This window comes from Muntiacus reevesi, chromosome 1 (assembly GCF_963930625.1).
Source record: "Muntiacus reevesi chromosome 1, mMunRee1.1, whole genome shotgun sequence".
In the NCBI taxonomy this organism is placed as follows: Eukaryota; Metazoa; Chordata; class Mammalia; order Artiodactyla; family Cervidae; genus Muntiacus; species Muntiacus reevesi.
The window spans coordinates 115,630,114-115,651,559 of NC_089249.1; the positions used below are offsets into that span (position 1 = coordinate 115,630,114).

The 21,446-nt window shown below is 41.4% G+C and overlaps 1 pseudogene; it reads left to right on the forward strand.

The window, feature by feature from the left end:
* Nucleotides 1-2,962: 2,962 nt before the first annotated feature.
* LOC136150039 (guanylate-binding protein 7-like) lies at nt 2,963-21,211 on the forward strand (annotated as a pseudogene).
* Nucleotides 21,212-21,446: the final 235 nt, after the last annotated feature.

The window sequence follows — 21,446 nt, forward strand, 5'->3', positions numbered from 1 at the left end:
GGCAATCATTAAGACCTGATGGAGACTTCAAAAGTGTTACAGATAAGCAAAAGCTGAAAGAGTTCAATACCACCAAACAACCATGACAACAAATGATAAAAGAACTTCTAGGCAAAAATGGCCATAAGTCAAACAAGAAAATTATGAAATGAAAAGCTCAACAGCAAAGGCAGGAAATCAGCCACACACAAATCTAGTATGGAGATTACAAGACAAAAGCAGTAAAATGGTCTTTAACCACAATGAGCAATTAAAAGATACACAGAATAATGAGATGCAAAATAGACTATCAAAATTTGTAATCTTGAAGGAAGGAGAATACAAATGCAGGGTTTTGAAAATGTATTTGAAAATGAGACATCAACAACTTAAAATAATTACATGTACATATAGCCTTTCATTGGAGAAGGCAATGGCAACCCATTCCAGTACTCTTGCCTGGAAAATCCCATGGACAGAGGAGCCTGGTAGGCTGCAGTCCATGGGGTCGCTAAGAGTTGAGCATGACTGAGCGACTTCATTTTCACTTCTCACTTTCATGTGCTGAAGAAGGAAATGGCAAGCCATTCCAGTGTTCTTGCCTGGAGAATCCCAGGGACGGGGGAGCCTGGTGGGCTGCCGTCTATGGGGTCGCACAGAGTTGGACACGACTGAAGTGACTTAGCAGCAGCAGCAGCAGCAAGAATACACAGAAGAACTGTACAAAAATGATCTTCAGGAACCAGATAATCATGATGGTGTGATCACTCACCTAGAGCTAGATGCCCTGGAATGCAAAATCAAGTGGGCCTTAGGAAGCATCACTAGGAACAAAGCTAATGGAGGTGACGGAAGTCCAGTTGAGCTATTTCAAATCCTAAAAGATGATACTGTGAAAGTGCTGCACTCAATATGTCAGAAAATTTGGAAAACTGAGCAGTGGCCACAGGAACAACACACTGGTTCCAAATAAGAAAAGGAGTATGTCAAGGCTGTATATTGCTACCATGCTTATTTAAATTATATGCAGAGTACATCATATACTGACTGAAGAAATGCTGACTGGAAGAAGCACAAACTGGAATCAAGATTGCCGGGAGAAATATCAATAACCTCAGATATGCAGATGACACCACCCTTATGGCAGAAAGTGAAGAGGAACTAAAAAGCCTCTTGATGAAAGTGAAAGAGGAGAGTGGAAAAGTTGGCTTAAAGCTCAACATTCAAAAAACTAAGATCATGGCATCTGGTCCCATCACTTCATGGAAAATAGATGGGGAGACAGTGGAAACAGTGTCAGACTTTATTTTTTTGGACTCCAAAGTCACTGCAGATGGTGATTGCAGCCATGAAATTAAAAGACGCTTACTCCTTGGAAGGAAAATTATGACCAAACTAGATAGCATATAAAAAAGCAGAGGCATTACTTTGCCAACAAAGGTTCATACAGTCAAAGCTGTGGTTTTTCCAGTGGTCATGTATGGATGTGAGAGTTGGACTGTGAAGAAAACTGAGCACCGAAGAATTGATGCTTTTGAGCTGTGGTGTTGGAGAAGACTCTTGAGAGTTCCTTGAACTGCAAAGAGATCCAACCAGTTCATCCTAGAGGAGATCAGTCCTGGGTGTTCATTGGAAGGACTGATGCTGAAGCTGAAACTCCAGTACTTTGGCCACGTCATGTCAAGAGTTGACTCACTGAAAAAGATCCTAATGCTGGGAGGGATTGGGGGCAGGAGGAGAAGGGGACGACAGAGGATGAGATGGCTGGATGGCATCACTGACTCGATGAACATGAGTTTGAGTAAACTCCAGGAGTTGGTGATGGACAGGGAGGCCTGGCGTGCTATGATTCATGGGGTTGCAAAGAGTCAACACGACTGAGCGACTGAACTGTACTAAACTAAACTGAACCACGGTCACTGGACTAAAGATTTACTGAGCACGGTCCCACCTTTTAGAACAAGAGCCAATTTTCCTCCTCAGTCAGTCTCTCCCATCAGGAAGCTTACATAAGCCTCTTGTTCTTCTCCATCAGAAGACAGACAGAATGAAAACCACAGTCACTGAAAACTAACCAATCTGATCACATGGACTACAGCCTTGGCTAACTCAATGAGTATGAGCCATGTCTTGTAGGGTGACCCAAGACAGACAGGTCATGGTGGAGACTTCTGAAAAAACGTGGTGCCCTGGAGAAGGGAATGGCAAACCACTTAAGTATTCTTGCCTTGAGAACCTCATGAACAGTATGAAAAGGCAAAAAGATAGGACATTGAAGGATGAACAGGTCGGTAGGTGCCCAATGTGGTAATGGAGATCAGTGGAGAAATAACTCCAGAAAGAATGAAGGGACAGAGTCAAAGCAGAAACAACACCCAGTTGTGGATGTGACTGTTGATGGCTGTATAGTCTGATGCTGTAAAGAGCAATATTGTATAGGAACCTGGAAAGATAGGACCATCAATCAAGTTAAATTGGAAGTGATACAACAGGAGATGGCAAGATTGAACATCAACGTTTTAGGAATCAGTGAACTAAAATGAACTGGATTGGGTGAATAACTAAGATGACCATTATATCTACTAGTGTGGGCAAGAATCCCTTAGAAGAAATGGAGTAGCCCTCATAGTCATGGAAGGAGTCTGAAATGCAGTACTTGGATGCAATCTCAAAAACGACAGAATGATCTCTGTTCGTTTCCAAGGCAAATCATTCAATATCACGGTAATCCAAGTCTATACCCTGACCAGTAATACTGAAGAAGCTGAAGTTGAATGGTTCTATGAAGACCTACAAGACCTTCTAAAATTAACATCCCACTAACAATGAGAAAACAGAAAGAGAAATTATGGAAAAAATACCATTCGCCATTGCAAAAAAAAAGAATATAATACTTAGGAATAAATCTACCTAAAGAAACAAAAGACCTATATATAGAAAACCATAAAACACTGATGAAAGATATCAAAGAGGACACAAATAGATGGAGAAATATACCGTGTTCATGGATCGGAAGAAGCAATATAGTGAAAATGAGTGTACTACTCAAAGTAATGTATAGATTCAATGCAATTCCTATCAAACTACCAACGGTATTTTTTCAGAGAACTAGAACAAATAATTTCACAATTTGTATGGAAATACAAAAAATTTCGAATAGCCAAAGGAATCTTGAGAAAGAAGAATGGGACCAGAGGAATCAACCTGCCTGACTTCAGTCTCTACTACAAAGCCACAGTCATCAAGACAGTGTGATACAGGCACAAAGACAGAAATATAGATCAATAGAACAAAATAGAAAGCCCAGAGATAAATCCATGTACCTATGGACATCTTATCTTTGACAAAGGAGGCAAGAATATATCATGGAGAAAAGACAATCTCTTTAACAAGTGGTCCTGGAAAAACTGGTCAACCACTTGTAAAAGAATGAAACTAGAACACTTTCTAACACCATGCACAAAAATAAACTCAAAATGGATTAAAGATCTAAATGTAAGACCAGAAACTACAAAACTCCTAAAGAACATGGGCAAAACACTCTCCGACATAAACCACAGGAAGATCCTCTATGACCCACCTCCCAGAATATTGGAAATAAAAGCAAAAATAAACAAAAGGGACCTAATGAAACTTAAAAGCTTTTGTGCAACAAAGGAAACTATAAGCAAGGTGAAAAGACAGCCTTCAGAATGGGGAAAATAATAGCAAATTAAACAACAGACATAAATTATTCTCAAAAATATACAAGCAACTCCTGCAGCCCAATTCCAGAAAAATAAATGACCCAATCAAAAAGTGAGACAAAGAACTAAACAGACATTTCTCTAAAGAAGACATACAGATGGCTAACAAACACATGAAAATAACCTCATCACTCATTATTAGAGAAGTGCAAATCAAAACCACAGTGAGGTACCATTACATGCCAGTCAGAATGGCTGCTATCCAAAAGTCTACAAGTAATAAATGCTGGAGAGGGTGTGGAGAAAAGGGAACCCTCTTGCACTGTTGGTGGGAATGCAAACTAGTACAGCCACTATGGGGAACAATGTGGAGATTCCTTAAAAAACTGGACGTAGACCTGCCATATGACCCAGCAATCTCACTGCTGGGCATACACCCCAAGGAAACCAGAATTGAAAGAGACACATGCACCCCAATGTTCATCACAGCACTGTTTATAATAGCCAGGACATGGAAACAACCTAGATGTCCATCAGTAGATGAATGGGTAAGAAAGTCGTGGTACATATACACAATAGAATATTACTCAGCCATTAAAAAGAATACTTTTGAGTCAGTTCTAATGAGGTGGATGAAACTGGAGCCTATTATACAGAGTGAAGTAAGTCAGAAAGATAAACACCAATACACTGTACTAATGCATATATATGGAATTTAGAAAGAAGGTAACGATAACCCTGTATGCAAGACAGCAAAAGAGACACAGATGTATTGAACAGTCTTTTGGAATCTGTGGAAGAGGGCGAGGGCAGGATGATATGGGAGAATGGCATTGAAACATGTAAATTATCATATATGAAATGAATCACCAATTTAGGTTTGATGCATGATACAGGATGCTCGGGGCTGGTGCACTGGGATGACCCAGAGGGATGGGATGGGGAAGGAGGTGGGAGGGGGGTTCAGGATGGGGAACACATGAACACCCATGGCGGATTCAAGTCAATGTATGGCAAAACCAATACCACATTGAAAAGTAAAATCAATTAACTAATTAATTTAAAAAAAACTAACACCCTGAAAAAGGTCCTTTTCATTATAGGGGACTGGCATGCAAAAGTAGGAAGTCAAGAGATACCTGGAGTAACAGGCAAGTTTGGCCTTGGAGTACAGAATGAAGCAGGGCAAAGGCTAAATAGAATTTTGCCAAGAGAATGCACTGATCATAGCAAACACCCTCTTCCGACAACACAAGAGGAGACTGTCCATGTATAGACATGGACATCACCAAATGGTCAACACCAAAATCAGATCGATTATATTCTTTGCAGCCAAAGATGGAGAAGCTCTATATAGTCAGCAACAACAAGACTGGGAGCTGACTGTGGCTCAGATCGTGAACTCCTTATTACCAAATTCAGAATTCAATTGAAGAAAGTAGGGAAAACCACTAGACCATTCAGTTATTACCTAAATCAAATCCCTTACAATTATACACTGGAATTGACAAATAGATTCAAGGGATTAGATCTGATAGAGAGAGGGCCTGAATAACTATGGATGGAGGTTCATGAACTGTACAGGAGGCAGTGATCAAGACCATCCCCATGAAAAAAAAAAATGCATAAAGGCAAAATGAACAAATAACTGAGAAAAGAAAAGATGTGAAAGGTAAAGGAGAAAAGGAAAGGTATACCCATCTGAATGCAGAGAATAGCAAGGAGTGATAAGAAAGCCTTCCTCAGCTATCAATGCAAAGAAATAGAGGAAAACAACAGAATGGGAAAGACTAGAGATCTCTTCAAGAAAATTAGAGATATCAAGGGAGATTTTCATGCAAAGATGGACTCAATAAAGGACAGAAATGGTATGGACCTAACAGAAGCAAAAGATATTAAGAAGAGGTGGCATGAATACATAGAAGAACTATACAAAAAATAACCACAATGGTGTGGTCACTCCCCTAGAGCCAGATGTCCTGGAATGCAAAGTCAGGTGGACCTTAGAAAACACTACCATGAACAAAGCTAGTGGACGTGATGGAATTTCAGTTGAGCTATTTAAAATCCGAAAAGATGATGCTTCAAAAGTGCTGCAATCAATATGCCAGCAAATTTGGAAAACTCAGCAGTGGCCACAAGACTGGAAAAGGTCAATTTTCATTCCAATCTCAAAGAAAGGCAATGTCAAAGAATGCTCAAAACTGCCACACAATTGCTCTCATCTCACACCCTAGCAAAGTAATGCTCAAAATTCTCCAAGCCAGGCTTCAATAATATGTGAACCATGAACTTCCAGATGTTCAAATTGGATTTAGAAAAGGCAGAGGAACCAGAGATCAAATTGTCAACATCCACTGGATCATTGAAAAAGCAAGAGGGTGCCAGAAAAGCATCTATTTCTGATTTATTGACTGTGCCAAAGCGTTTGACTGTGTGGATCACAATAAACTGGAAAATTCTGAAAGAGATGGGAATACCAGACCACCTGACCTGTCTCTTGAGAATTCTCTATGTAGGTCAGGAAGCAACAGTTAGCACTGGACACAGAACAAGAGACTGGTTCCAAATGGAAAAAGGAGTACGTCAAAGCTGTATATTGTCACCCTGTTTATTTAACTTCTATGCAGAGTACATCTTGAGAAACACTGGGCTAGATGAAGCACTAGCTGGAATCAAGATTGCTGGGAGAAATATCAGTAACCTCGGATATGCAGATGACACCACGCTTATGGCAGAAAGTGAAGAAGAACTAAAGAGCCTCTTGATGAAAGTGAAAGCGAAGAGTGAAAAAGTTGGCTTAAAACTCAACATTCAGCAAACTAAGATCATGGCATCTAGTCCCATCACTTCATGACAAATAGATTGGGAAACAATGGGCACAGCGACAGACTTGATTTTGGGGGGCTCTGAAATCACTGCAGATGGTGACTGTAGCCATGAAATTGAAAGACGTTTACTCCTTGGAAGAAAAGCTGTCACCAACCTAGACAGCATATTAAAAAGCAGCGACACTCCTTTGCAAACAAAGGTCTGTCTAGTCAAAGCTATGGTTTTTCCACTAATCATGTATGGATATGAGAGTTGGACTGAAAAGAAAGCTGAGCACAGAAAGATCAATGCTTTTGAACTGTGGTGTTGGAGAAGACTCTTGAGAGTCCCTTGGACTGCAAGGAGAACCAACCAGTCCATCCCAAAGTAAATCATTCCTGAATATTCATTGAAAGGACGATGCTGAAGCTGAAACTCCAGTTATTTGGCCACCTGATGTGAAGAACTGATTCATTTGAAAAGACCCTGATGCTGAGAAAGATTGAAGGCAGGAGAAGGGAATGAGATGAGGATGGCATCACCGATTCAATGGACATGAGTTTGAGTAAACTACGGGAGTTCAGGATGGACAGGAAGGCCTGGCGTCCTGCAGTCCATGGGGTCTCAAAGAGTTGGACACGACTGAGTGACTGAGCTGAACCCCAGTCATATCACAGAAAGAACAAAAACCAAACAAACTATACTTATGCCCAGGTAGGTGGACAATCAAGACCAGGTCACTGCTTTCTCTTTCTCCTTGTGATGACTTCTTTATCTGCTCTTTATCTCAAATACCTGACAGTGGTGAGCTCCTTGTCTTTTCTCCTTGGTGAAACTGGGAGCTCAAGTTGCTCTGTATTAATCAGTAAGAAGTCAAATGCCATCAAGAGGTAGAGGGGTAGAGATCATCTCAGGTGTTATACCCACACTAAGAACACACAGGACATGGCAGCTGATTGGCCTGAGCCATGCTGAACCATGCTCCCCTAGGTATTTGATCATATCCATTTCTATTCTCAGTTGAAGGGAGCATTGCCTAAGGCAGACAGTCAAAATCTTGGAGTATGGATAAGATACATTGCCTGCAGCTTCTTCAACATATACCTCACATCCTCTCCCACTATGGGTTTAAACCTTTAGAAAGAGGGGCAAGCAATTCTCACAGGTCTTGTTGAATTTCCTGCTGTTACATGCCCACCTCAGTCAATGAACAAAGAATTCATCCTTTTTGAAGAGAAGAACAGAAATGAGGGAAACACAGAGAGGAAGGGGAGGAAGAATATCTGACAACAGCTGATGTATAGTCCGGGTGCTAGAAGTACACAGATAATCCACTTAGCAGGTAACTTCAAGGCGGGGGACAGGGGAGGGACAAGTTCAAGGGCACAAGCAGAGGGATTCAATGAAGGATATGGAGCAGTCAGAAGGTGGTAGGAACAAGGACCAGATAGCTTTTATAACTCGTGTAGAGTGAAAAGGCAAGCAATGCGTGAATTCCAGAATTATCGAAGATCAGAGATAATGGATGATGCTAAATGAAAGATGTGACCAAGGTAGAGGAACAGAGACACTGGGGCACTGTGGTTGATGAGGGTGGAAGCAAGGGGAACAGGAGCCTGATTTCTAGTCTCCTGCTAGTGCTTCTCACTGGTAAATATCCATCAGAAAGGATGGAGGATATGGGGGATCTTCAGTGTCAGATAAATATAGAAAGTTTAATACAGTCTGCATTATTTCTAAAATGTGATACAGTTAGAGCCATTAATGGTAGGAGGTGAATAGGGGAAGCAAAGTGTTCCTTGAGAAGGTTCTGAACATGTATAGAGGTTGGATTTTCTGTCCTTGTTAAAATGGAAGTATCTTCCTCCCATGCGGGCATTCATCTGCACACAAGTTCACCCAAAGCAGCCCCTGGGCAGTCTGGACGATTACTCTTACTGGGTATTGCATTCTTGTCTTTCTGTGCAGGTTACCCTCTGGGCTCCACAGTCAGGTCTGAAACCAAGGACATCTGGATGTTGTGTGTGCACCATCCCTCCAAGGAGAACCACACCCTGGTCCTTCTGAACACTGAGGGTCTGGGCAATGTGGATAAAGTAACACAGGGAATCTTCTTTACTCTTGAGACTCCACTTGCATTTCAATTTCCCACCTCGATTTGATTTTTATGACATGTCCTATAAACTACAAATCCTATTATGAATGATGAGGCCAAATTCTCTTTCCTTGAATTAATTCTTTGGTAAAACATATACTTCAGTTGATAGGAATAAGCTTTATTATTTTTAACACTGAGATGAAAGATACAGTGAAAGTCTCTCAGTCCTGTCCAACTCTTTGCAACCCCATGGACTATACTGTCCATGGAATTCTCTAGGCCAGAATACTGGAGTGGGAGCCTTTCCCTTCTCCAGAGGATCTTCCTGACCCAGAAATCAAACCGGGGTCTCCTGCATTGCAGGTGGATTCTTTAGCAACTGAGCTATCAGGGGAGCCCATACAAGTTAATAAATATTTATTGGGCATTTGAATCCTGGGGATGAAGTGTAACAGATATCTCGGTGAGTTAAAGACCTAGAGCTGAGTTGGGGAGACAAATATTCAGTGTTCTCAGTACAGGGAACCAAGAGGAAAAGAATGTGAGATTCTATCCCAGTTGCTCAGGTTCCTGAAAACTTCCTTATGAAAGCTATAACCCATTCAATCAATAGGACCTAGTCGTTGAAGTATGTGGAGTTGATGAGTTAATGGTGGTGTAGGTAGGAACAATTAACATAGGATTTCTCTGAATAATGTATTTTTCAAATCTCCAGAAAAGTTTAAGCTATCCCAGGAACATTTTAGATTCTGAAGATGAATTCTTCACTGACTTATCTAGAAGCATGAGCTACTTTAACCAAGAACTTTGTAAATGGGATAATTTTAGAATCTTTGTCTTTGCAGTGTTAGTTGTAATCAAACTTTTTGACTTATTTGTAGTAATCTGTATCTATACAAGAAAGCAGTAGCATTGAATTTTTGGCCTTCATCATTGTAGAAAAGAGCTGGTACATAAATTCAGAATTTCTAAATTTAAAAATCCAGATTTATTGTGTTCAATAATCACATTAGTGTCAACCCAAGTTGGTCTATGGATTCGTTATAGACTGTAATTTTCATGACCCTCTTTTTTTTTTTTATCTAACTGCATTTTTCAAAGAACCAAAGCACACTGAACTGCACACTGATAGTAGAACTACTTGCTGCTCATATTAGTATAAATATCTTGATAGTATATATGATGATGATTTAGTCACTAAGTCCAACTCTTGCAACCCCATGGACTGTAGCCTTCCAGGCTCCTCTGTCCATAGGATTCTCCAGGCAAGAATACTGGAGTGGGTTTACATTTCCTTCTCCAGGGGATCTTCCCAACCCAGGAAACAAAACTGGGTCTCATGCATTGCAAGCAGATTCTTTACAGACTGAGCTATGAGGGAAGCCCTGAGTGTGTGTGTGTGTGTGTGTGTGTGTGTGTGTGTGTGTGTGTGTGTATTCTATTCCAAAGTCACTCATGAATTGCCCTGAATGTTGTTTTCAGCCTCATCATCTACTATCACACAAACAATCACTACTTCAGTCAAATAAAATAACCATGTAATACCTTTACATGACCACACTTTCTGGCAATTATGATTGGCTTCTCTGGGTCCTTCCAGCTGCATGATTTCTATAACCCCACAAATCCATCTTCTGTCAATTCTTTAAATTCCAGGTATTTATTTCTTAATGCCATCATATTACAGTCAGACACAAGCACTACTGCTCTGAATGCACAGAATGTTTTTTCTGGTTTGGGCATATGGGTTTTCCTGGTATCTCGGACAGTAAAGAATATGCCTACAATGCAGGAGACCCAGGTTCAATCCCTGAGTCCAGAAGATTCTTTGGAGAAGAGAATGGTTACCCACCCCAGTATTCTTGCCTGGAGCATTCCTTGGACAGAGACGCCTCACCGGCTACAGTCCATGAGGTCGCATAGAGTCGAACATGACTAAGCAACTAACACTTACTTGTTTACCTTTGCCATTTATAATATAACATTTGATTCCATGCCTGGTAGCTTATCTTGGATGCATGTAAATGTCTCCAATAAGATTATGTTCCCAGGTATACCTGCACTTCTTCAATGCCCTCTCTCTAAGGCAAGGAGTATAATATGAAGCTTTATATCCAAGCAAGCAAATCAGTGTCTCCTGTTAGTTAGATGCAGTTAGTAGTTGATTAATTTAAGTGAATATCATTTGTGTTCTTAATATACACCATGGTATATTAGAAAAATGTTGGAAAGGCAACCAACACTCACTTACTGTCCCACAGCTTCTATGTTCTAGGCACTGTACTAAACATTTTAAGTATATATAGGGCATCATTCACTTCTGTTAGTGGCTAATCACACTCAAGTGCTTAGAGGGGTCAATATCTTCACCAGAAAGGTTTGCATTTTCATTGTCTTGATAATGTGTTATTTGTCTCACTACTGAGTTACAGTGAAGCCGTTATAGTAAATGAACAACTGAATGAGAACATAAGGGGTAGCATCCTCACGCTGTAATGTACTCTCTAGGGGACTCCAAGAATGACTCGAGGATCTTTGTCCTGGCCGTGCTCCTGAGCAGCAGCTTTGTCTACAACAGGTGAACACCATCAACCACCAGGCCCTGGAACAGCTGCAGTATACTTAGAACTGAAAGAGTACATTCCATTTAGTTCCTAAGAATAGCAACTGACAATGTTTCTTCTTTTCCATGACTCCGTTCTGTTGGCAGATGAGATAGTAAAATGGAGCAAAAGGGAATATTCGTAAAACTTGTTTTGGGGTAGGAGCTGGAAATTTTGTTGCAGAGTGCTTCTTTTTCCTTACCTAAGATCCCAGCTATGTGACTGAATTATTGGAGCTGATCAGAATCAAATCATCTCCCATCTCCGATGATGTAGAGGACTCAGTCGAGTTTGTGAGATTCTTTCCAGACTTTGTCTGGACTGTGCGGAATTTCATGCTGGAGCTGGAGTTAGATGGAAACCCCATAACTGAAGATGAGTACCTGGAGAATGCCTTGAAGTTGATTCCAGGTATCAGAGCAGGGGCAAGGTGGTAGAAAGCTCAGTAGGAAGTGGGATCAAGAGCCCTGACATTCAGCACTTGATGTCAATCTTGATTTGGGGCTGGACTGAGGCCATGCTAATGGTGCTTGATGAATGAAATGTAGGTGTGGCTCCATCATTGCTGTTACTTGGAAACCCCAGTGACCAGAGCGTAAGTTCACAGAGGAAGTTTAGAATCCAATATTAGAGAAATGGGTACCAAGAAAAAGCAAGGCTGACATATGTGTATTATTATTATTATTTTAATTTTTTTTATTAGTTGGAGGCTAATTACTTCACAACATTTCAGTGGGTTTTGTCATACACTGACATGAATCAGCCATAGAGTTACACGTATTCCCCATCCCGATCCCCCCTCCCACCTCCCTCTCCACCCGACTCCTCTGTGTCCTCCCAGTGCACCAGGCCCGAGCACCTGTCTCATGCATCCCACCTGGGCTAGTGATCTGTTTCACCATAGATAATATACATGCTGTTCTTTCGAAACATCCCACCCGCACCTTCTCCCACAGAGTTCAAAAGTCTGTTCTGTACTTCTGTGTCTCTTTTTCTGTTTTGCATATAGGGTTATCGTTACCATCTTTCTAAATTCCATATATATGTGTTAGTATACTGTAATATTCTTTATCTTTCTGGCTTACTTCACTCTGTATAATGGTCTCCAGTTTCATCCATCTCATTAGAACTGATTCAAATGAATTCTTTTTAACAGCTGAGTAATATTCCATGGTGTATATGTACCACAGCTTCCTTATCCATTCATCTACTGATGGGCATCTAGGTTGCTTCCATGTCCTGGCTATTATAAACAGTGCTGCGATGAACATTGGGGTGCACGTGTCTCTTTCAGATCTGGTTTCCTCGGTGTGTATGCCCAGAAGTGGTATTGCTGGGTCATATGGTAGTTCTATTTCCAGTTTTTTAAGAAATCTCCACACTGTTTTCCATAGTGGCTGTACTAGTTTGCATTCCCACCAACAGTGTAAGAGGGTTCCCCTTTCTCCACACCCTCTCCAGCATTTATTGCTTGTAGACTTTTGGATAGCAGCCATCCTGACTGGCGTGTAATGGTACCAATGTGGTTTTGATTTGCATTTCTCTAATAAAGAGTGATGTTGAGCATCTTTTCATGACATATGTGTATTATATATTGAGTGTTTCTCCTCTCCTATTTGAGTAAGATAATCTATCAGATTGGAAATTGGTAAATACGGAATCGTAAGGTAAACAAAAGGACTAATTTTTGACATACATTTCACACAATGTATGTTACTAGCCTACACAGATAACTCCTTCATAGACAGGCTGTTTATACACTAAAGAGTTCAGGGGGAAAAATTGCTATGTCCTTCCAGTAAGACTGTCTGGTTCCTAAATGCTCTTTCTCATAACATCACACTCTTCATTCTTGAACTTACACAGTGCATGTCATGTTAAAAGAAAAGCTAGTTGCTTAGGTTATTTTAGCAGAGAGGATAATTGCTGGTACCTAAAAGCATTATGGCAGAGAGTGAAGAGGAACTAAAAAGCCTCTTGATGAAAGTGAAAGAGGAGAATGAAAAAGTTGGCTTAAAGCTCAACATTCAGCAAACTAAGATCGTGTCATCTGGTCCCATCATCTCATGGCAAATATTTGGGGAAACCGAGGAAACAGTGACAGACTTTATTTTTTGGGGCTCCAAATCACTGCAGATGGTGATTGCAGCCAAGAAATTAAAAGATGCTTACTCCTTGGAGGGAAAGTTATGACCAACCTAGATAGCATATTAAAAAGCAGAGACATTACTTTGCCAACAAAGATCTGTCTTGTCAAGGCTATGGTTTTTCCAGTAGTCATGTATGGATGTGAGAGTTGGACCGTAAAGAAGGCTGAGTGCCAAAGAATTGATTCTTTTGAACTGTGGTGTTGGAGAAGACTCTTGAGAGTCCCTTGGACTGCAAGGAGATCCAACCAGTCCATCCTACAGGAGATCGGTCCTGGGTGTTCACTGGAAGGACTGATGCTGAAGCTGAAACTCCAATATTTTGGCCACCTCATGCGAAGAGTTGACTCATTGGAAAAGACCCTGATGCTGGGAGGGATTGGGGGCAGGAGAAGAAGGGGACGACAGAGGATGAGATGGCTGGATGGCATCACTGACTTGATGGGCATGAGTGTGAATAAACTCCGGGAGTTGGTGATGGGCAGGGAGGCCTAGGGTGCTGCGATTCATGGGGTGGCAAAGAGTCAGACACAACTGAGCGACTGAACTGAACTGAAAAGCTTTATTAATTTTGCATATTAAATCATTTATTCACTCTTTCAATAACTACTTACTGATAGATATGCCTAGAACTATCTTCTATGATGCTGTAAGACATAATATAAAAAGATACAGGAGATGGATGAGGTCTCCAAGTTTCATTTAAGCTATCTTTACTATGGGATGGTATATGCTAAAGTGATCTTTTGATAGTATGTGTACACTTTTACCCTGGTTTATAAAGCTTTTCTTTATGTCCTGAGAATCATTTATTTCCATAGGTTTTCTTCCCAGCATTATCATAAATATCTTTATTTCTATAATTACATTACTTTAGAGCACACATGTCATTTAGAGACATGGGAACTGTAATATCAGAAAAATATTTCTGACAATTTCTTGGATAAATCTATTGCTCAAAAACCATCTAATAATTAGTTGATTCACTACACAGCATGGAAGGTTAAGGAAAATAATCAGAAGTTTCTTCACTTGGAATGGATTCCTCCACTGCCTCCTCAGAAGTACTTTCATCACTCTTGTTGTTAGTCACTCAGTCATGTGCTAAACTTTTGTGACCCTGTGGATTATAGCACACCAGGTTCCTCTCTTCATGGGGTTTCCCAGGCAAGAATACTGGAGTGGGTTGCCATTTCCTTCTCCTGGTGATCTTCCAGACCCAGGGATCACACCCTGGTCCCCTGCATTGGGAGGCAGATTTTTTACCACTGAACCACTTGGGAGGCCTTCCTTCACTCTCAGCTTTGTGCAGAAAAAAAAAAAAAATAGGGAAGGGATTTTCCATTTCCTGAGTAGATTAGCATAAAGTTGACTTGCATAAATTGATTAGTAAAGATTTACAGACACAGGAGATACCAAAATGCAAATATCCCAGAAATGAAACACTTGAGCCCCCTCACCTGAAATTTGTCCCTTCCATGATTGCTTGTTTTTCACTACTATTGGCGAGGATCCCAGAATTCAAAACTCCAGCATGCCCAGAGAGAATATCAGGAAATTTTTTCCAGAAAGAAAATGCTTTGCCTTTGACTGGCCTACAAGTGACAAAAAGCTATTACTCCATATTGAGGAAGTGCTAGATAACCAAGTGGATGAGAATTTCCAGAAAAAATCAGACGATTTCTGTTCATATATCTTTACCCATGCAAAACCCAAGACCCTAAGAGAAGGAATCACTGTCAAGGGGGGACGTGATTCTCTCACAATAGAGCATGTCTTTCTGTGACTCAGTGTGCAATGAACTTGTGATTGTACTCTGGGATTCTCAGTAATTGTGTTTTCTTCTCCATGTAACTTGGAAAGTGGATGCTCATGCCACACATGGAAATGCATGTTTCTTCACTAAAAGAAGCCTATATACATGTGTGTTTTTTCTGCAGTCTATCAAATCTCTTGAAACTATTACAATAATGATATAAGTTAAAGATAGAAATCTTCATGGTGATGAGATGCGATAGGTGTTTTGAGTGAGGATATGCAAAGTATTTTGTGAATTTACACGAAGAATAAAATAAATAGTAGTCCATGAATCCATGTAGTTTTACCGAGAGTCTGAGAAACAAATATAAATACATCTTATATACAGGGTTGGCCTCATGAACATGCCAGCTGGGCAGTCACACAGTGTCCTGTGCTGAGTCCTTCTTGTTTCGTGTTTTGTGTCACTGTACCGAAATTCTGATGACATTTTCATCAAGATGTTTTAATTTGCAAATAGAGCCCCCAAATTATGTAAATTACTTACAAGTGTTATAAGATGTTCTTATTTTATTACAGCGGGAAAAGTGTTCTGGGAGACCCTTGAGCATACTGTTTGAGATGATTTGTTCAATATTGTAATGTGATGAATTGGAGAAACATACAAGGTAGAGTGCATAGGAGATACAGTGATGATATTCAAAAAAAGTGGATTCATACAAGAAAATGGAAGAGGATACAAGAATGAAGAAAATCTTCATAAATAGAATAGAATAGAAGGATAAATAGAAGAAAAGAAATCTTTAACTTCAAAAAATTTTAATGATTTTGAAAATGCTGATCTGTAAAGCTGTTTTTAAAAAGCAGGTGAGAATTCTCTCCCATTTCATAAATATCATGTATCTTTCAGGGTAAGGGACTCTGGTGGAGGCTTACATAGATGCCATCAACAGTGGAGGAGCTCCCTGTTTGGAGAACGCAGTAATAACTCTGACTGAGCATGAGAACTCAGCAGTCATGCAGAAGGCAGCTGACCACTACAGTGAGCAGATGACCCCTCGACTGAGCCTCCCCACAGACACGCTCCAGGAGCTGCTGGAGGTGCATGCAGCCTGTGAGAAGGAAGCCATCGCCATCTTCATGAGGGACTCCTTCAAGGATGACAAGCAGACGTTTCAGAAGAAGCTCACGGTAATGTGTCCTAGAATATATCCTTCCTGATTCCTTTCTTCTGGAATGATGCCTAGCCACCGCACTTTTGACCCCATGGTTCATATGCTTCTTATAAAACGAGTCTAGATTCTAGTGGGTGATACGGCTCTACAAGCTATACAGTCCATCCACTTTCTAAAAGTTGGGCTTTTTATTTTCTGTCATAGTAAAACAAATTACCCTGAGCTTAGCAAGTTGAAACACACATCTAATAGCTTATCGTTCCCCGGGTCAGATTCCCACTCAGGGTCCATGAGTATCTGCTCGGTGTACTGTAGCTGAAAACAAAGTCACGTGGGCTTGCTACTCACATGTAGAGTCTGGGGAAGCCCCTACCTCTTCAACAGCAATGGGGCACTGTTTCTTTCTTCAATTTCTAATCTCTCTAATTACCTCTTCTGCCACCAGCTGGAGAAGACTACATGTGAAGGGCTTGTGTGATTAGGTAATGCCCACTTGGGTTATCTCCATTTCTTCACTTAGCCTGTGCCATATAACATAGGCTAAACACAGCATCTATATTTGTCATATTCACAAGTCTCCAGACTATGCAGAGTGTGGACACCAGGGGAGAGAATGCTTGGAGATCACAGTTCTACTTACCATTGGCAGCTTCACTGAAAGTTTGACTTTCAGTCTCCCTTGACCATCTTACAAGTTACAAAAATCTCTTACCTCATATTGAGAAAGCAAGTCTGATTTTAATTTATAAGTACAAACAAATAATTTTGTTTCTATATTTTCACACACTCAAGCTCTCAGGGAATCAAGAATTCATGAAGAGTTCAAAACTCTGATCAGTGTGTACTTAACTCATTAATGGGCAGTTGGTTTGCTATGTATGTATTTTTATCCATAGCACCCAGTGTGCAGAAGAATCCCTGTTTCCCATCATAATTAAACTTTTCATTTTTCATTGTTGGTGGATGGATCATTATTTGTCCTACTGCTGCTAAAGGAACCACATAGGGTTCATGCCTGCCAACCCCTTCACTGAACAGATGTTGAGGTTGAGTCCACTGGATTTAAGGGACTTCCCACAAGTCACACATAGAGGTGGTCAGAACTGGGACTAAAACTAGACTCCTGGCTCCATGTCGGTTATTCTGTGTCTCAACCCTATGTTATCAGACTTCCTCCAAAAGAATCACAGCTGGACCTTCCCTTCTAACAGCTTCTTTCCATTGGATTTCTCCACTCTCCCTGATAGGACTTCACAGAGAAAAAGAAGGCAATTTTCTTGCTTCAGAATGAAGAGGCATCTGTCAATTACTGTTAGGCTGAGCTTAAGTACCTTTGAGAGCCTTTGATGCAAAGTATTTCAGAAGGAATTTTCTTTGTTCCTGGAGGACACAATGTTTACTTAGAAGCAAAGAAGAAAGTTGAACAGGATTATAACCAGGTGCCCTGGAAAGGGGTTAAGGTGAGGAGTAAAGGAATTGGGAGAAAACAGCAGACTGCAGTCAGGAGGTGCTTGTTGGTTCCTTTGTTCCTGCTTTGTTCAGAAGCTGTCAGCCACTGGTTGGTGGGACTAGGTCATGAGGAGGTTAACTGTGGAAACCTGGAGGGTTCTGAGTCTAGTGCTAGATTACCAATGAGTGATGTGAGGCTCTGGGAGACCTGGATGTTGCCCACACTAGTGGGTAAGGCCAGGTAGTGGGGCTAGTTGCCAGCCTCTTGGAGGGAAGAACCAGTTTGGGGGGACTGGTTGCAGCCTCCAGCGTCCTGATTACAGGATCCAAGAGACCCAGAACCTAATTTGGTTAACTATAGGGCAGCTGGTCCTTCATACAGTAGGCTACTGGGCCTGAGATGTCTTAAAATTTCTGTTGCCCTGATATTGGTCAAGGCCTGAACCCAGCTGGGTGCATGGCGGGATCTGGCCTGCTAGAGGGTGGGCTGGTCGTGCAGTTTGGGAGACTGAGGTTTTTTTGCTCCCGGTATCTTCCCACTGGTGTGGAGATGTAGGTCACAGCTCTCTGGCTGGAGGGCCCAGGGATTTTCAGGCTTAGACCCCATGGCTTTTGAAAGGTGCTGGTTTTTTTCTGGAGTTGGCTTTGGCCTCAGGAGTTCATAAGGTAGCCTGGCTTCTGGTGCATGGATCTATGCTCATGCTCAGTTAGTTGCCTGAACCATCCCAGCCGTGTCAGCTGACTGGGCCAGGATAAACTCGGGTCTTAGAGCTAATAAACTAAAAGCAAGATTCCTAAATGGTAATTGTCAGCACCAATGTGCACCTGGGATAAAGAGTTCTCAAAGATGAGTGCTGCAGTGATTGTGTCCCCAGAGGAGGCTGAAGTTGCCCTCTGCCTCTAGGAGACCCTCCAAGATCAGGAAGTAGGTCCAACCCAGGTTCCTGTCAAATTGCTGCTTCTTCTCTGGGTTCTGGAGCATGTAAGAGTTGGTGTGTACTCTTTCAGGGTTAAATCTGTATTTCCCCAAGCCCTCTGAGACTCCTGAAAGGAAGCCCCGCTAGTCTTCAAAGCAGAATGCTGTGGAAGATTGTCTTCCCAGTGCTAGACACTGGCTGCGGGGCCCAATGTGGGAGCCGGACCTCTCACCACTGTGGGAGCACCTCTAAAGCTGTAATTACTCTCTGGATTGTGGATCATCCACCTGGGTGTATGGGGTGTGGCAGTACTGGGACACTGCCCCTCCTATCCATCAATTGTGGTCCCTTGAATTTCTGTTAGATTTTGCTCTTTTTCACCAATGATTGCTCTGCACATAGCTGTGACTTCAGTGTGCCTGTGAGAGGAGATGAACTCAGGGTCAGTCTGCTCCAGCATATTACCAAGACGATCAGTTAGTTTAGTCCTCAGAATAATAAATTAGGTACTGCTGTCATTCTCTTTGTAAAACTGAGAACTATGTCATATGGAAATATCACTAAGTTGCTTAAGATCACAGAGCGTTCAAGTGGTAGTGCTGGTGGGGCAGCCGTAATTTTTTGACAATTATTCAAAACTCAGAAAACAGCTTAGGAAAGCTTCCTGAAAGAGGTGGTAGAAGCTCCAAGTTGAAATAACCATAAATGATATTCTAACAAAGAAAGAGTACATGGGCATTAGTCAAAAATAAAGAGAGAGAATATGCATATATGGCAGTTGCAAACAGTGGGAGATGGGAGTTTGTAGACCTGCCCTGAATTCTGGAGTCTGTAAACATTTTGGGAGCCTGCAAAGGATGGAGAATTTAAAGGGTCTGGGGTGTAAGTTTACTAAATGATAATTTCCACAGCAAGACACTACATCTTCCCCACCTGACAAGTCTTTGCTCCTTGTTGTTTCCTCGGGCCAATGAGGTCCTCCAGAACTTCCTGCAGTCACAGGGAGGAGTGGAGGAAGCCATCCTGCAGGCAGACCAGGCCCTCGCTGATGGGGACAAGGCCATGGCAAGTACAGGGGAGGACTGAGCACTCAGAGGGGAATGTGGCTCCTGTGCTGCCCTTAGACAGGTTGGGAGCAAACACTTCCTGGAACCAGAGCTTTCCCTTCTTCTGTGGAACCTCTCTGCTACATGTGGAAATAAATGGGGGAGTTTGGGTGGCATGTACATCCAATCAGTGCCTCTATATCATGTGCTAAAGCAGGTTGCCTGATGTGGTAGCAGGAACAGCAGACACCTTCCCACCAACTTAAAGTCATCCTAGTCTCTGAGCTCAGGAGGGTAGAGCTCAGTATAACTGTCATATATCTCTCTTTAAAATGCTTGTGAAACAGAAGAACGAACCAAGAGACAGAAAGCGGAGATGGAGGAGGAACTGCTAACACAGAAACTGAATGACAAGGAGCAAAATAATGAAAGCACAAGAGAGAGGTTTCGGTGAAGATGTGGCCCAGCTGAGAGAGAAGATGGAAAGGGAAAGAGAAAACCTTCTGAGAGAGCAGGAAATGATGATGAAACACAAGCTGAAGGTAAGTTTAGAAGGGCCTGGGCAGGGCCTGATGGGGAAAACCCTAACTTCTCAGGAATAAAGGGACAGAAATTTGACCTAAGGTCAGATCCCGGAGGGAACTTCAGAGACACAGGATTCACTATAATGTCAAAGAGATGTGGATCGTGCTAAAGGCTTACCTCTGTAAGACTCAGAACCTTCTGTAGTGTTAGGGTTTGGATGGGACAAATAAAATGACCCAGACTATTAGAATGCCATTCACGGTAATTATAGCATCACATTTGCCCTGAAATGAATAGGACCTCTGTCTTAGACTCCTTAGAATTTTGGGGACAACCGTCAGAGACCTGGGATAGTTCCATCTGCTCTTGAAGGTATCAGATGGTGCCTGCTGTGAGATACAGGATACTAAAAAACTGTAAAATTTGCTACATTTGTTTCCAGGTCTGCCTGATTTCATTTTATATACCTAGAATAAATGCATTCTTTGCCCCAGCCTGGAGTTTGAATGCCAGTGTTCTAAAGAGAGTCAGCAGTGCTGTTTTGGTGACGTGTGTGTGGGCATTCTACCTCAGTAAAACTGACAGATATTTAGAATTCACCTGCATTCTCTCCCAAGGGCTGGAACCCCTCCCTAGGGTAGTTTTCAAACCTGACCTACACCCAGCTCCTGTGTGTCCAGGGAGATGCTGTTGAAGGAACATGAGAAACTCTAAACCTTGGATGGTCTCCCTTCCCTGGTGCAAATGTTGCAAATACTAGACAGACATCAAAAAAGCATCTCAGGTGTTAGAGAAATAGACAAACGTGCTTTTCTGCTATAGTTGTTTGATTGAAAAATACACTGAAATGTTGTGAAGTAATTAGCCTCCAACTAATAAAAAAAAATAAATTAAAAAAAAAATACTTATTTGGTCTATTTTCTAAAAGGAACTCCCCCCTTTTTACAGATGCAAGAAGAACTACTTACAGAAGGATTTAAAAAGAAAGCTGAGGAGTTAAAGACATATATCAACTAAAAGAAGACATTAAAACAAATAAAAATAATAAGCCTTCAGTGATTGCACAGTTCCTTGATGGGGCTAGCTTAGCATTAGTTGCTGTACTACCTGGGATTAGTAAAGTATATGGTTTGATATCGAACCACTTATATCACTATAAGTGAAATTATGAAAAAGATTGAGATTCCCTAATAAGTATATTTTAAAAGGCATCTTTTGTCTTAATATTGTAACATTGTAGCTCATTTTTGAA